Raw genomic sequence first — 15,467 nt, forward strand, 5'->3', positions numbered from 1 at the left:
TCGTTATAATCTATTCTACGCCGCATACAATCCGCATGCTCCTTAACATCCGTTTTTAATAATTCTTTGGGTCTTCTACAGAACCGACAAAAAAACGTTGCGTTAAATCCGCTTGATAACAAAAGTGTAGAGTGTATTCCCAAATTGTCACCCTGTAACAAACACAGTACAAATCTCACTAGTTTCACTTCTCTTTCAATGTTTAATAAAATACCTTTTCGTTCTATTTCGGAAAATTTCATTACTAACGCTGTAATCAACTTATTAATACCGACACTTTTAATATCATTCATTTTTAGCATTCCGGCAACGAAAATGTTACTTAATCTAGATGCGAATTCAGCTGGTAACGTTGGAAAATTATAATAGATACCACATACTACGTGTCGATTATTGTGTGAGCTTTGTGAATCATTCACTTCGAACTCGTCAGTATAAAGCCAAACTGGTATTGCAATGTCTGTTGAATACTTATGACGAATGTCACGCCACGTTGAACCGTTAATAAAATTCGAAATCAGCATTGATTTTTCTAAATATGTTTGGTTGTTTATCGTTAACTTTAAAATATCTTCACATTCGAAGTACAAGCATATTTGGCTTTCGATGGGCATTAGAATAAGAAAACATTTGCTTGTCTCAGAAATTGTCTCTTAACCATGTAGTAATGGAATTTCCTGTTCTCTTTCAACTGTTATGATAGATGGCAATTTTAAGTGTTACTATTTAGATATTTGAATAGTTTATAATCCGAAATAATATTTTTTAAAAATGATTTCATCTTACTCAAAATCTTTAAATAAAAAACCATTCTCCGATCAGATGGAGTTAAATTGAGATTTTCTATGTATTGTGACAGCTCTGGAAGCAAGGTTGATACCACGTGTTGTATGTTATAGACATCTTTTCGCTGCTTTTTGCGTGAAATCCCAAAGTGAAATTTAGTGCTGATTGATTAATCATATTTAAACAAACAGAAGTGCTTTGTTGGGTAACATCAATTTTCGTTTTTTACTCATACTTTGTAACTCCTGTGCTTGGCTTTCGTTGTTCGTACTAGTACACATAACCTGCGATTTGATACATTGAGACATATTTACTGTTTTACTAATAGGGTTTACAATATTCATATGATTAATAATATGCTTCTTAAATGGATAGAGTTTTGAAAACATCTGTGCGCAAGAACCTACTGTACAACGGTAACTATAATCTGTAGGTACTCGATGATCCTCTTTCAAATGTATAAAATATTCATTGGCAGCGGTAAATACGCTGTTGCAGTTAATCAGCATACATACAATCATTTCGCCAATTTTGTTTCATCTAAAAAATTGCGAAGTCTATTCACACTAGCGTATGTCTCGCGTTGCGGTATTCCATAGATAATATGACTTATAAAATGCAAAACTAATTTGGAGATTTTGGAATATGGTATTCCTAAAACTGCCGTAAACTTTATAAGCACATCGGTTGCTCTTGCCGCAGATTCTAAGTCGTTGCGTATGTCACCGTACTGCATATAAAACCGTCCACTAAGTTCATTTATTCCATTTCCTTAAAAAAAATCAACTTCTGTACGATTGGTAAACCACGGTCGTTGTACCCAGCATACACATTGGTTAATATAGTTGAAATTTCGTCTTCGTCTTTTGCAAAAATAATTGTATCGTCCTGGGCGACACAACAGTTGGCTTGTATCTAACATCAGCAGATATTGGAGGCAGCACGGTGCTCAGTAGCAGCGCACAAACTCTTGTATCTATAACAATAAGAAAACATATATAAGAATTGACCAAATCATACATGTACCACACTACATCATGATACTAAAATCTATAAAAGTATTATCTGTACACCGTGTCGCTATTCTCATTCGAAAATTTCCTATTTGGCTCATATTGGTGTGACAATGAAACATTTCGACTTAAATAATCAAAGATCATCTTCACATTTTATATATTTTAATCATTTAAATCACTAGCTTAATTGTACGTCGGACATATCACATACACATTCCTACACATCGATAATTAGAAGAAAAAAATAAACACTTTTTTTAAATATTAGGAAGCAAAAAAGACAAGAAAGGAATAATAATAAAGAATAAAACGCATGTATTATACACCAATGAAGTGATGAATACGTGCAACTAGAAGCAGAAAAGAGTGCCTTGAAGCTAAAAAGAACAAAAACTATATTGTCAGGTGATCTTGTGGGTCACCTGACAATACTGGACTTTTTCAAAAGAGGGCCAGTGATGAGTATGAATGGAGACTGGATGGCACCTCAGGATAACCATGATATTCCCTACAAGGTATGCGAAACGTCGCGTGCAGACTGGGAAGTCGGAGTTCCTGATGTCCGTCCCGGTTCAACGATATTTTTCACAGATGGCTCAAAAATAGGTACCAAAACTGGTGCAGGAATCTTCGGCCCTGGAATTAATATTTCAGTGGCAATGGGACACTGGCCAACAGTGTTTCAAGCAGAGATCTTTGCAATCCTTGAATGTGCGAATGTATGTCTGACTAGGAAATACATACATGCAAATATTTGTATTTTCTCTGACAGTCAAGCAGCACTGAAAGCACTTGATGCTTATAAATGTACATCCAAGATTGTCTGGGAATGTATTCTCACATTGCGACAGCTATGTCAAACAAACTCAGTAAATTTGTATTGGGTTCCAGGACATTGTGGCATTGGTGGGAATGAAAAGGCAGACGAACTTGCAAAACAAGGATCTAACTCACAGTTTATCGGCCCAGAACCTTTCTGCGGTATATCAAACTGTGTAGTGAAAATGGAGCTTAAACGCTGGGAGGAACAAAAGGTGATAACCAATTGGTTTGATGTCAAAAAGTGTTCCCAATCTAAAAGATTTTTCACACCAAACGAGAATCATTCGAAAAAGCTCCTAGAGCTCAACAAAAGAGCTCTTTGTACATACGTCGGCCTAGTAACGGGGCACTGTCCGAGTAGATATCATTTAAAGAACATTGGCCGGGTTCAGGATGATATTTGTCGCTTTTGTAATATGGAAAGCGAGACATCGGAACATCTGCTGTGCAGTTGTGGTGCATTATTTAAACGCAGATCAAGGTTTCTTGGCAGTGGCTGTTTACAGCCCAAAGGGATTTGGTCTTTGAATCCTGGGAAGGTGATTGGCTTCATAAACCATATTTCACCTGACTGGGAGCGTGTCGGTGCAGGTACCTGATCACTCAACAATAGTGGTCATTGTATTTTGCAAGGGGACACGTATAGCAATTGACTGGGATATATATTACAAAAGTTCACATCAATGGACAACGTAATTCTAATTCCCTAACAAAAAAAAAAAAAAGTGATGAAAATGATTCTTACAGATTATGTACGTACCTTCACTGGAATGTTCAAGTAAATTTATTGCTGAAGGATCCTGAGACCTTTTTTTAAAATAATTCATAAAATGGACATTAGTTGTTTTGAGTGTATTCAATCCTTTGGGTACACCAGGATAAAGCTTTGTGAAATCTAAACCAATCTATAAACATAATAACACATTGAGTGAATATCTTTTAAGTGCACCAAATGTACCAACTGATATCCAAACTTGTTGCTATAATGTGGATAGTCTTTCATGAGTTGTGTATGCAAACTAGAATTTCTAGAATGTTTCAAGAAACGATGACGGACACTAAAGCTTTCTGGCCAAAACTCAATTACCACCATAGACCATGGTGCTTGATTAAGGATTAACCAGTTTGATGCGTCGTTATTGCAACTTTCTTTAGTGCGATCAACTAGTTGAGTCCTTTTCGCATGTTCTTCCTCTCTATTTAAGTTTTTCCTTTTACTTTGCCGTAAGTTTACTACTTTATTGGCGATTTTACCACCCGGATTTTTTCGATCACCTCCTCTTGGTATATAATAGTTTTCCTAAAAATATTTCTTTTCCAATTTCTAAATATTATTTTAGCAAATTTTACCTACTTGTTTCTCGTTTTCAAAAAGTTTAATAACAGAGAGACTATATCGATGCAGGTCCTCAGCAGTTAGTTTTTTGTGTAGACTAATGTGGTGTTGTGCGATTATACCCGAAAGCTGGAGCTGATTCCTTTCTGATAATTCACCTCTGATAGCGCGTTGTAATATTTCTTTACCAGTTTCACTTTGAGCTAATAGTTTCTGCAAGACTTTAGGGGTGAATACATGATTGACGTATTCCAGGTCAATTTCAATTTGATTTTGATTGTCAAGTTGTCCTGGTTCCTGTTGATCGTTTACGAAAATTCCAGATCGCTTTGTCTCATAAATAATCTCTGAACTGTTCGCCGATGGGGCGGCGTTTCGGCTACAGTACCACCATTCAAAATTGGATTTATTTCCAATTTCTAAAAGCAAAGTATTCACAAAGGAAAACAAATAATATACATATTTCACACTTACATTTAATCACCGAATTCTTTTTTTTTCACCGACTTTTCAACAGCTGGGCGCTCGGTAAAACGTTCGGTAATATAAACCTAGGACAGGACGTGACAAGTGGCTTCTAGTTATTCTTTTTTTCGTTCAAAATTGCCCTCATGGAACATTGTGATTTTTCGGCACGATGCTTGCCAGTGTTTCCAGAAATGTTTAATAAAGAAACTATCAATACCAAGGATTTTCCAAGTTTTGGATTTCAATTTTAAATAATTCATTTAAAATTTAATTTACCGAACAGTTCAGTAGAAAGTATAGCAGTATTCAGTAAAGTTATTTGTTGAATACAGAAAATATGTAAAGTTATATTAAATTCACAAACTACTCTGTATTTTCTCAAACTTACCGATCGAAATTGTAATAACAATTACCGAACTTTCATTATCTGATTGAGTGTGTTTAGTTATATAATGAACAAAAAACTCACATTCCGCTTCCGCCAGTCACTTATCTTTTGGTAAATATTTTCGTAGCACCAATTCATTCCGAAAGGTTCTAGATAATTCTGTAAATCATCAAGATCGAATGTTAGCAGCTCGAACAATGCCAGATTACAATATGTAGGGATACAAAATCAATTAGTCGCACCATTCTCTTTTTGACTATTAACTTTTTTCGCACCATTCAATAAAATTTTGATCAAATCCGATGGTAGTTGCAAATCATTAATGAGTGAATTCGCCATTTTGAACATCGAATTTTTCATACAGGAAAATCACGTAGCTTTTTTCCTAGTTGCCAGTTTGATATAAATGGTATGTGTTTGTTACATAGAAAACATAGAGAGTAAACTTGAAAATCATGGGAACCACGTGACACATCGCAATTTTTAGAAACTATTGAGGTATCGGAATGATCATGTAGCCTTAAAGTGAAAATTATTTTTAGTATATGCTAAACGTCAAAAACTGAGTAACACTGATTGTTTGAACTGAGTAATATTTACTCAGATTCTCTCCATAGCCGTATTTACTCATTCTTGCGTAATATGTGCGAAAATCAAAACTTTTCAAGTAGTGAAAAGTAGTAAAATTAAATTGATCATGGCGGCAAATTTCCTCAAAATTGGGTAACTGGTGCTTGCGTGTTGTTTTTGTTATTTTTTTGCAATTAAAAGCAAACAGCAAACCAAGCAAACCGTCTGAAAAAAGGAAGAAATAGAAATGTTTGAAATTAGTTGTTATCGGTTGCTAGTGTACCCATTGTATTCGAGGCAAATCAAGTTGCACAAAAGATCCCAAGCACTAGAGTCGATTTGTCGCGATTCGACTTGAAACTGCTTTGCGAAATTATGATCTAGTAGACCTACCTCTATTTTGAGCCTTGTTATGAGCAAAAACTGCCAAAAGAAAAATCAGACTACACTGAACCAAATTGCTCGCACATAAATATGTTATCATTGCTTGACTTTAGCTTTTAACGATTGTATATCATTTTAGAACTGATTATCACCCTTTGCTTGCGCAGTTCGAACAAATAACGGCAACACTAAACAGTTAAAATGATTGTTATTAACCATGGGAAAGATTATGGATGAGCACATCGAAAGTGAAACTGAATCGTAAAACAGTTCATGCTTGTATATGATTTCCATATCCCATACCCGGCGGAGAGTAATCAGATTTTGTAGAAGTACGATATCTTTCCTCTCGAGTCTGTGACCCGGCGAAAGGCGAAAACAAAAGAGAAATAACTAACCTGAGTATTATATATATTGACATTCGTTTGTATTCCCATTCCCTAAGTACGTTTTGATTAAACTAGACGCAAAAGTGTATGCTCTCTTTGTTCCATCGACACACGCGGAATCCGAAAAGTCCCCGGTGAATTTGGTGCTTTCTATCGGAGGATTGTCCACTTTGTAACCTGTCCGGGATCGAAGATCTACGTTCTACAGGATATGGGCCCAGACCGGTGGTGGAAATTGAGTGTATTGTACTTTGCGTGTGGGAAAATAGTTGGCTTGAGTGCGGCCATTTTGCTTTTACGGCGTGGATGATAAATTGCTGCAGGTAGCAGCGGAGCGTGTCACTGTCAGTGTATTAGCACATACATAAGACATACGTAACACTCAGGAAGAAATCTTCCAAAAAAGTTGGTACAAGATGAACTACTCGAAAGTACCAACCTCTGTAAAAAAAACTCTGTTTGAGTAGTTTATGGAGGTTTTGTACCTGCGCAGCCCTGCGCTTGTCCCGTTCCCAATCGAAAAGTGCAGCATTGATTTTGTAAACAACTTTTTGACAGTTTCGTAAGGAATTTTGTTGAGGGCTCGAGTAGAGCCGCGATGAAAAAAAATCATTCCCTTCATTTCAGTCGAGCAGTTCATACTGGTGTTGGTACCGAGTGATGTGGGGCAAAGAGTACCAAAAAAAAAAAAAATCGCCAGTGTTACGTATGTCTAAGTATGTGGTATTAGTGCGACAGCAGCTTTGTTCGGTTCGGGTCGATCGATGTGGAGTGGTTTACTCAGATAACGGTTTCTCTCTCGGGTGTCGAGTCGGTGGACACCAACGGCCTAGGCGTGCGTTAGTGTGCGTTTCTATTCAAACCGTGTGGCCACATACATAAGACATACGTAACACTCAGGAAGAAATCTTCCAAAAAAGTTGGTACAAAATGAACTACTCGAATGGTACCACACCCTGAATAAAATCACTGTTTGAGTTGTTTTTGAAGGCAGTGTACCTGCGCAGCGCTGCATTTGTCTCGTTCCTACTCGAAAAATGCTGCTTTGATTTTGTAAATAACTTTTTGACAGTTCCTTATGGGATTTTCCTTGGGGCTCGTTAAAGCCGAGAAAAAGAAAACTCATTTGGTTCATTATTAATCGAGCAGCTTGACAAGGCGAGGTACGGAGTACAAGGGGGCAACGTGTACCAGAAAAAAACGCCAGTGTTACGTATGTCTTATGTATGTGGTGTGGCTGAACGTGCGTTGTCAGTCCTGAAAGTATTTTTTTTCGTGGTGCGATTCGGTAAATAGAAGAATATGGCTGAGAAATACTTGTTTGCCCGTTTGAATAACAACAATTATTCAATATGAAAGACAAGAATTGTCATGCTTTTGAGGCGAGAAGACCGCTGGTATGTGATCAACAGTGTGAAACCTGACCCGGTAACCGACGCGTGGAAGAAAGACGACTCGAAGTGTTACGCGATTCTGGTGCTCTATGTGGAAGACAGTCAACTCAATTTGGTTAAGGATTGCAAATCCGCGAAAGGAGTGTGGGACTGCTTGAACAAATACCACCACAAAACGACCGTAACGTCGCGTGTGTCTTTACTCAAGAAAATTTGTAACCTGAATTTGGCTGAAAGTGATGATTTGGAAAAACATCTATTCGATTTGGATGAGCTTTTTTTTCGTCTCGCGAGTGCGGACCAAGCGCTCGAAGAACCGTTGCAGATCGCAATGATATTGCGAAGTTTACCAGACTCTTATGATGGTCTGGTCACGGCTTTGGAAAGCCGGCCGGAGGCAGATTTGACGATGTCACTCGTCAAGCAAAAGTGTTTGGACGAGTATCAGAGGCGCGTTGAGCGGCATCCAGAATCGGGGGAAAAAGCCATGAAGTTTCAGCAAAAGAAGAAACTATGTTTTCACTGCCAGAAGCCCGGCCACTTCCGAAAGGATTGCCGGCAGTGACTGCAACAGCAGCAAAAGAATAGTGATGGGGAATCATCAAGAGCGAAGGCAGAAAAACAATCCGGGAAGAAAAATAATGTGAAAGCCAAAATATCGTCCGAGAAGAACGTTCCGATATGTTTCACGATCGGCAATGCACGTCGAAAGAATTGTTGGTATATAGACAGTGGCTGCTCGAGCCATATGACTAACAATCGGGCTTTCTTTAGTGAGTTGGAAGAAAGTAAAGAAGTGCAGATTGTGCTTGCCGATGGTTTTGTATCGAAGTCACACGAAATCGGGGAAGGATTCATGAAGTGCCTCGATGAAGATAGTGGCGTGCGTGAAGTAAAGTTGACGGAAGTGTTGCTCATACCAACACTAGATAGAATTTCGGTACGAAAGCTGACGAAAAAGGGTTTTCAAGTGAACTTTGCAGGGTCAGCATGTTCGATAGTGAGCGCCACCGGTGAGACTGTCGCGATGGGCGAGCTGAACGGGAATTTGTTTGTGATGAAAACAGTGGAATACGCTAAGCTCAGTAAGGAGTTGCATCAACTGCCGAATTGACAGCACATGTGGCATCGGCGGTTAGGACACCGAGATCCAGCCGTCTTGGAGAAGTTGAATGAACGTGATCTGACCGTTGGCTTCAAAATGCAGGATTGCGGTTTTACGGCAGGTTTGCGAAGACTGCCTAAAAGGTAAGCTTCCACGCACTTCTTTCCCTAAATCTTCTGAAAACAGAGCCAGTAGAATACTCGACCTCGTGCATACTGACGTATGCGGACCTATGGTCAACGTGACCCCAGGCTGCTGCAGCTATTTGATGACGCTCATCGACGATTTTAGTCGCTATACCGTCGTATGCTTGCTGCGGCAAAAATCTGATGTAGCTGACTGTGTTAAACGTTATGTGGCCCATGTAAAGACGCGCTGCGGTAGAGCTCCATGTATATTTAGGTCCGACGGAGGCGGAGAATATGTTAACGCCACGTTGAAGGCGTTCTACCAGAGGGAAGGTATTCAAGCTCAGTACACCGCTGCTTATTGTCCGCAGCAGAACGGTGAGGCGGAGCGTAAAAACCGCACATTGCAGGAAATGGCAACGTGTATGATGCTCGACGCAGGACTCGGAAAACAATACGGGGGCGAAGCGGTTATGACCGCCGCTTACGTCCAGAACCGGCTTCCCTCTCGGGTGATAGATAAGACACCATTCGGAAAATGGTTTGGTAAGCCGCCGAAGATAAGCCACCTTTGTGTGTTCGGATGTTCGGCCTACGTCCATATCCCAGACGTTAAACGATCGAAATTCGACTGTGAAGTGCGAAAACTGACATTTGTTGGTTACTGTGAGGATCGCAAAACTTTTAGATTCCTTGATCCTGGAACCAATGCTATCACGATCAGTCGTGATGCGCGCTTTATTGAGCAGCAAGACAGTCCTCACATGGTTAAGCCCGAAGTTCGTGAGCCAGGAGACATCGAGGTCGATCTCGAATGGCCCGAAGCTGAAGCGTCTCAGGAGGAGATAAACCCTTTGGAAGAAGAGTGCGATCAGGAGGAGCTATCCGTTCCGGAAGATCACGACTACGATTCAGATGAAGAGTTCAACGATTGTGAGGAGCCTACTGGTGACGGTGGCAAACAGTCAGGTGACAAGCGATCAACTAGAGGAGTGCTTCCATTTAGACTACGAGACTATGATGTTGACGTGGCTCTGGTGGTTTAAGGCGAACCTGTTACCTATGACGAAGCTATTCAAGGATTTATGGCAAATAGTGATGAAGGAGGAGTATGATACCTTGATGCAGAACGAGACGTGGACTCTAGTAGAACTACCTGCTGGCCGAAAACCGATCGGCAGCAAATGGGTATTTAAGAAAAAGGAGGACAGCGCTGGAAATGTCACCAAATACAAGGCACTTTTAGTAGCCCAGGGATACTCACAACAGTTTGGAGTAGACTACGATTCCGTTTTCGCACCTGTAGCTGCTCAAACTACGTTGAGGGTCCTTCTGACAGTTGCCGGCCATAAGCGGATGATGGTTCGTCATCTTGACGTTAAAGCTGCATATTTACATGGACGATTAAAAGAGGAGCTGTATATGCAGCAACCCAAAGGCTTCCAGCAACAAGGTAATGAAAAAATGGTGTGCAAGCTCCAACGCAGCCTCACGGCTTGAAACAAGGAGCTAGAGTGTGGAATGAAACGATCCGTGAAATACTCGAGGCGATGGGTTTCAAACAGGCAGAAGCATACCCCTGCTTGTTCGCGAAGCGTACTCCAAACAGTTTGATCTTGCTTCTGATTTATGTGGACGATATTCTCGTTGCCTGTGTGTCGGAGGAAGAGATTGCGAAAGTGGAGAATGCGCTGAAGAAGTCGCTGGGGGACGTTAGCTGCTTCCTGGGCATCCGGATCAGCAAAGACTTCAACGGCTACTACTCGATGGATCAACAAGGCTACATTTTGAGAATCGCTAATCGATTCAACCTTGACCGTGCTAAAGGATCTAAAATTCCACTGGATACCGGATACCAACGTAGCAGGGAAGGCCGCAAAGTAATGTCCGATAACAAGCAATACCAATGCCTGATCGAAGCACTGCTTTACGTGGCTGTTAACACAAGACCGGATGTGTTAGCGAGCGTTGCAATTCTGAGCCGAAGAGTCAGCGCTCCAACGGAAGCTGATTGGGTGGAGCTGAAGAGGGTGGAGAAGTCTTGTGGCTGCGGAAGCTACTCGAAGATTTTGAGGTGAAGCTGAGAGGACCGACTACTGTACTGGAAGACAACGTCAGCTGTATTGACTTCGTCGCAATCGACCGCTCATCCAGACGATCCAAGCATATTGACATGCGTTTACATTTTGCAAAGGATTTGTCGGAGAAGGGCATTGTGACTGTAGAATACTGTCCGTCGGCATCCATGATCGCCGATATGCTCACAAAGCCATTAGGCTACCTAAAGCAGAAACAGTTCTCAGAGATGATGGGCCTAACCAAGCCCAATAACCACTAAAGATATCGAGGAGGAGTGTAGAAGTACGATATCTTTCCTCTCGAGTCTGTGGCGAAAACAAAAGAGAAATAACTAACCTGAGTATTATATATATTGACATTCGTTTGTATTGTCATTCCCTAAGTACGTTTTGATTAAACAAGACGCAAAAGTGTACGCTCTCTTTGTTCCATCGATACACGCGGAATCCGAAAAGTCCCCGGTGGATTTGGTGCTTTCTGTCGGAGAATTGTCCACTTTGTAACCTGTCCGGGATCGAAGATCTACGTTCTACAGATTTTACCTCGAAAATGACCTTCAAACTCTTATTACTCAGCAACTACGCGTACAATTAACACAAACTGGGTTGCGTATTGTAGATTGTTCTGTTCTTAAACCGTATTTAATAGTTTAATCGTTCAAAATATCAAGTTTAATTGTTAAGTTAAGATTCAGTATCAGGTGATGCCATACGGTATCACCCGCCGGGAATGGGTTGATGGGGCTGACATGGATGATTTTCTTTCATATATGCACTTGAATTCATGTTGTAAATTAGGCCGATACAAATATCATTTTCATTTTATGTCACCCCCCCCCCCCCTTCAAAAATGTTGAAATTTTGGAGGGGAAGAAAAAAAAGTTCATACCGTTTTGTCAATATTATTGACTTTTCGACAGCGTATATGCTTAATTTAGCAACAAACAAGTCCAGTTACAGTGAAAGTGTCATCAAAAGACAAGCCAAATGATTAATAATGATAATAATGTGGTATTTTTAAACACACTTTTGCATACAAGTTACAAACGTCGTAACCTGCACACAATTTTGTATGAAAGCTATTCCTTTTTTTTCTTCTCAGTGTTATTTATTTTTTGCCTTCCTCTTAGCTAACTTTGATAACCGTGGACATAAAAACTTTTTAAAATTTGTATCAGCCTTATCGACAACTATCACTGAAAACATAAATGCAAAATTTGCATCGATAATATATTTTTACAAGTGTGCATAGCGAATCATATTATTTGATGTGAACTATTAGTGCATCGAGTATTTTATATGACTTTTTTTAATTTCACCCGTCTGATATTTCTGAATAATAAATTCTCTAATAAGGACTCGATGATTCCGTTCAGTGTAACGACGTTTGACGTTACGTTCCCAAGTAGATCAACTCTATACATAACCTGTAAAAATCCAGCGACGCCAGCGACATTACTTATCTAGGGACTAAATAATCTTATATAGACTATCTCACCGAATCGTTTTAACCTCACTTTTAAGACAGTTAGTGGTAACTTTGTTTACGTTTTGGACTTTTGCTTTTTTCTAGCAGAGCAATTATGTGCGTAACGGAAATGCTGCTTAATTTATAATTGTTCTTAGTGTACTGGCACCTCACGCACAACATTTAAAGGGCGTTTTGGTCACAATTGAAGTAATCTGCTAAAATTGAGAACAAAACTGCATCACTCGAAGGTAAACAAAGTTACCAGTAGCTGTCAAACTCAGGTGCGTGACGTCACCGTGCGATGGTCTATTGGCCCTGACGACTCTGTTGATATTGATTTGGTTTTGACGTGGGGCTACGTCTTTGTTTACTATACTGGGATGCATTCTGTAAAATTGGAAATAAAACTGGCAAATGTTGCGTCAGATTTTAAACGTTAATAACAGCATAATCACATGAAATAAATAAATAAATAAATAAATGATGGATAACAATAACCAATATGTTGTTGGATAGATAAAATGTATAACAATTTTGTAATATGCTAGTTACCACTCTAGTTTCATTGCTTAGTGGTAAAATTGATAAAAATTGATAAATGATTGATAAAAAAATACGCGAATAATGAACCAATTACATGCGAGCCTTCCTAGCACAGACGACGTGAATGGACACCATCCGTTCCCTGTGATATTCTCTGTATCAATATCGAAATAAAAATTGACAGATTCTCCCCGTCCCAATAGGTCAATTTGTTTTTGCTTCCATGAGCTTAGACTAATACAGTCGAATCGCTCTATAGCGACAACTCAAGGGACCGTCGTTATAGAGAAATGTCGTAATAAAACGAATAATTTTTATGAGTGTAAAGCAGAAGGGACCCCTGAGAATGTCGCTGTAGAGAGATTTGTCGCTATATAAATTGTCGTAATAGAGGGATTCGACTGTATAATGTCTCGAAGATAAAAGTTTTCCTAAAAGGTTGAAAAAATCTCCATTCTTGAACAATTTCTAAACCTGCCTTAAGAACCTAATAAATCGGGGCAGGATTCATGAAGTGCCTCGATGAAGATAGTGGCGTGCGTGAAGTAAAGTTGACGGAAGTGTTGCTCATACCAACACTAGATAGAATTTCGGTACGAAAGCTGACGAAAAAGGGTTTTCAAGTGAACTTTGCAGGGTCAGCATGTTCGATAGTGAGCGCCACCGGTGAGACTGTCGCGATGGGCGAGCTGAACGGGAATTTGTTTGTGATGAAAACAGTGGAATACGCTAAGCTCAGTAAGGAGTTGCATCAACTACCGAATTGACAGCACATGTGGCATCGGCGGTTAGGACACCGAGATCCAGCCGTCTTGGAGAAGTTGAATGAACGTGATCTGACCGTTGGCTTCAAAATGCAGGATTGCGGTTTACGGCAGGTTTGCGAAGACTGCCTAAAAGGTAAGCTTCCACGCACTTCTTTCCCTAAATCTTCTGAAAACAGAGCCAGTAGAATACTCGACCTCGTGCATACTGACGTATGCGGACCTATGGTCAACGTGACCCCAGGCTGCTGCAGCTATTTGATGACGCTCATCGACGATTTTAGTCGCTATACCGTCGTATGCTTGCTGCGGCAAAAATCTGATGTAGCTGACTGTGTTAAACGTTATGTGGCCCATGTAAAGACGCGCTGCGGTAGAGCTCCATGTATATTTAGGTCCGACGGAGGCGGAGAATATGTTAACGCCACGTTGAAGGCGTTCTACCAGAGGGAAGGTATTCAAGCTCAGTACACCGCTGCTTATTGTCCGCAGCAGAACGGTGAGGCGGAGCGTAAAAACCGCACATTGCAGGAAATGGCAACGTGTATGATGCTCGACGCAGGACTCGGAAAACAATACGGGGGCGAAGCGGTTATGACCGCCGCTTACGTCCAGAACCGGCTTCCCTCTCGGGTGATAGATAAGACACCATTCGGAAAATGGTTTGGTAAGCCGCCGAAGATAAGCCACCTTTGTGTGTTCGGATGTTCGGCCTACGTCCATATCCCAGACGTTAAACGATCGAAATTCGACTGTGAAGTGCGAAAACTGACATTTGTTGGTTACTGTGAGGATCGCAAAACTTTTAGATTCCTTGATCCTGGAACCAATGCTATCACGATCAGTCGTGATGCGCGCTTTATTGAGCAGCAAGACAGTCCTCACATGGTTAAGCCCGAAGTTCGTGAGCCAGGAGACATCGAGGTCGATCTCGAATGGCCCGAAGCTGAAGCGTCTCAGGAGGAGATAAACCCTTTGGAAGAAGAGTGCGATCAGGAGGAGCTATCCGTTCCGGAAGATCACGACTACGATTCAGATGAAGAGTTCAACGATTGTGCGATGGTCTATTGGCCCTGACGACTCTGTTGATATTGATTTGGTTTTGACGTGGGGCTACGTCTTTGTTTACTATACTGGGATGCATTCTGTAAAATTGGAAATAAAACTGGCAAATGTTGCGTCAGATTTTAAACGTTAATAACAGCATAATCACATGAAATAAATAAATAAATAAATAAATGATGGATAACAATAACCAATATGTTGTTGGATAGATAAAATGTATAACAATTTTGTAATATGCTAGTTACCACTCTAGTTTCATTGCTTAGTGGTAAAATTGATAAAAATTGATAAATGATTGATAAAAAAATACGCGAATAATGAACCAATTACATGCGAGCCTTCCTAGCACAGACGACGTGAATGGATACCATCCGTTCCCTGTGATATTCTCTGTATCAATATCGAAATAAAAATTGACAGATTCTCCCCGTCCCAATAGGTCAATTTGTTTTTGCTTCCATGAGCTTAGACTAATACAGTCGAATCGCTCTATAGCGACAACTCAAGGGACCGTCGTTATAGAGAAATGTCGTAATAAAACGAATAATTTTTATGAGTGTAAAGCAGAAGGGACCCCTGAGAATGTCGCTGTAGAGAGATTTGTCGCTATATAAATTGTCGTAATAGAGGGATTCGACTGTATAATGTCTCGAAGATAAAAGTTTTCCTAAAAGGTTGAAAAAATCTCCATTCTTGAACAATTTCTAAACCTGCCTTAAGAACCTAATAAAAACTGATGTCTTGAAAGGAAACATGCATA

At 40.1% G+C, this 15,467-nt stretch overlaps 1 long non-coding RNA gene across 1 annotated transcript; it reads right to left on the bottom strand.

The window, feature by feature from the left end:
• Positions 1–3,591: 3,591 nt before the first annotated feature.
• Positions 3,592–4,847, bottom strand: LOC129725632 (uncharacterized). The gene is made up of 3 exons (XR_008728128.1): positions 4,435–4,847; positions 3,979–4,379; positions 3,592–3,924 (listed from the first exon to the last, which is right to left on the bottom strand). It is a non-coding gene; the product is annotated as an uncharacterized LOC129725632 (long non-coding RNA).
• Positions 4,848–15,467: the final 10,620 nt, after the last annotated feature.

Source organism: Wyeomyia smithii, chromosome 2, assembly GCF_029784165.1.
Source record: "Wyeomyia smithii strain HCP4-BCI-WySm-NY-G18 chromosome 2, ASM2978416v1, whole genome shotgun sequence".
Taxonomy (NCBI): Eukaryota; Metazoa; Arthropoda; class Insecta; order Diptera; family Culicidae; genus Wyeomyia; species Wyeomyia smithii.